Raw genomic sequence first — 2283 nt, forward strand, 5'->3', positions numbered from 1 at the left:
CACTTGTACATTTTGTACTGCTCTTCTGGTGACAATGTAGTTTGTTTTTGTCAATTACCATTTTAATAATAGGGTAAAGAAAATTAAGTGGATTTTTGAAAGAAAACAATACTGTCAATATACTATTAAAACAAATTAAAATGGTAAAAGTTATTGTACTTTAAGTAAAAATAAAAGAGCCAAAATATCAATCCCAGTTTTGGATTACTTTAATTAACAAAAAACAATGCATATAGCAGAGGATAGTTTCAATCTGCCTACCTCTGGGTTATAGGCCCAGCATGCTTCCGTTGCAGTACTCTGCTGCTCATGTAAGTGCAAGAGATCCTGAAGCACTCACTCATCATGGGAAAGTACCAATGTGTTTCTTACAAAAACTCTCCAGATTATTGACTTTTTAAAGTTTTTCTAGGAAACGTTCTAGATGAATGCTTATTAGCCTTTGTCAGTATATACTTTTACGAGGTGTCTCTGTGGTGCAATCGGTTAGCATGTTTGGCTATTAACCAAAAGGTTGGTGGTTCAATCCCACCCATGGATGTAATTGACCTTGTGATTAGATTTTGGTAATCTTTAAGTAGACAAGTCAAAATGTCAAACTCCCTCTTATGGTGTAGGGTACCTGGCCTTCTCTGATGTAATCAGAGTTAGATTTGATTAAGTGATTTTATAAAAAACAGCTAGGAAGCACAATTTAGCAGTGGGTTGCAGAGAAAAAAAACTATGCTGGCAGAAAAGTCCAATTGAGTGATTAAACAGCTCTTCATTTTCTGATTTTATGTTTATGCTAACAAATTTGCTCTCTGAAAAGTGTCCACAAAGTAAAGTCTCTGATTAACACCTTTGTAGGAATGGTTTTTCACCTATTACTGAATTAAACTTGCTTCATTGGAAAGGCAGCAAGATGCATCCTCATTTCAATGTCTACTGAAATAATACAGGTTGACACCAGGAAACATAAACGTCACTGCATCCTTGCTGCTTCCTCATGGGGAAGTCTGTTTAATGTGAAAACAAGGTGATATCTAATCAGCACACAGGTAAGGAATTAAGAAAATCTTTCTTTATGGGTGAAGATGTTTCTCACAAAATTGTTGCACCAAAGCATCATTGAAATTCAAGCTGGAATGATGATTTTAATATATCACTTGTACATTTTATACTGCTCTTCTGGTGACAATGTAGTTTGTTTTTGTCAATTACCATTTTAATAATAGGGTAAAGAAAATTAAGTGGATTTTTGAAAGAAAACAATACTGTCAATTTACTATTAAAACAAATTAAAATGGTAAAAGTTATTGTACTTTAAGTAAAAATAAAAGAGCCAAAATATCAATCCCAGTTTTGGATTACTTTAATTAACAAAAAACAATGCATATAGCAGAAGATAGTTTCAATCTGCCTACATCTGGGTTATGGGCCCAGCATGCTTCCGTTGCAGTACTCTGCTGCTCATGTAAGTGCAAGAGATCCTGAAGCACTCACTCATCATGGGAAAGTAGCAATGTGTTTCTTACAAAAACTCTCCAGATTATTGACTTTTTAAAGTTTTTCTAGGAAACGTTCTAGATGAATGCTTATTAGCCTTTGTCAGAATGGACTTTTACGAGGTGTCTCTGTGGTGCAATCGGTTAGCATGTTTGGCTATTAACCAAAAGGTTGGTGGTTCAATCCCACCCAGGGATGTAATTGACCTTGTGATCAGATTTTGGTGATCTTTAAGTAGACAAGTCAAAATTTCAAACCCCCTCTTATGGTGTAGGGTACCTGGCCTTCTCTGATGTAATCAGAGTTAGATTTGATTAAGTGATTTTATAAAAAACAGCTAGGAAGCACAATTTAGCAGTGGGTTGCAGAGAAAAAAAAATTATGCTGGCAGAAAAGTCCAATTGAGTGATTAAACAGCTCTTCATTTTCTGACTTTATTTTTATGCTAACAAATTTGCTCTCTGAAAAGTGTCCACAAAGCCAAGTCTCTGATTAACACCTTTGTAGGAATGTTTTTTCACCTATTACTGAATTAAACTTGCTACATTGGAAAGGCAGCAAGATGCATCCTCATTTCAATGTCTACTGAAATAATACAGGTTGACACCAGGAAACATAAACGTTACTGCATCCTTGCTGCTTTCTCATGTGGAAGTCTGTTTAATGTGAAAACAAGGTAATATCTAATCAGCACACAGATAAGGAATTAAGAAAATCTTTCTTTATGGGTGAAGATGTTTCTCACAAAATTGTTGTCCCAATGCATCATTGAAATTCAAGATGGAAGATGATTTT

At 34.8% G+C, this 2283-nt stretch overlaps 1 non-coding gene across 1 annotated transcript; it reads left to right on the top strand.

Moving 5' to 3' along the window:
- Positions 1-1612: 1612 nt before the first annotated feature.
- On the top strand, positions 1613-1686 carry TRNAN-AUU (transfer RNA asparagine (anticodon AUU)). The gene has a single exon. It is a non-coding gene; the product is annotated as a tRNA-Asn (tRNA).
- The last annotated feature ends 597 nt before the right edge of the window (positions 1687-2283 follow it).

Source organism: Pseudophryne corroboree, unplaced genomic scaffold, assembly GCF_028390025.1.
Source record: "Pseudophryne corroboree isolate aPseCor3 unplaced genomic scaffold, aPseCor3.hap2 scaffold_526, whole genome shotgun sequence".
In the NCBI taxonomy this organism is placed as follows: Eukaryota; Metazoa; Chordata; class Amphibia; order Anura; family Myobatrachidae; genus Pseudophryne; species Pseudophryne corroboree.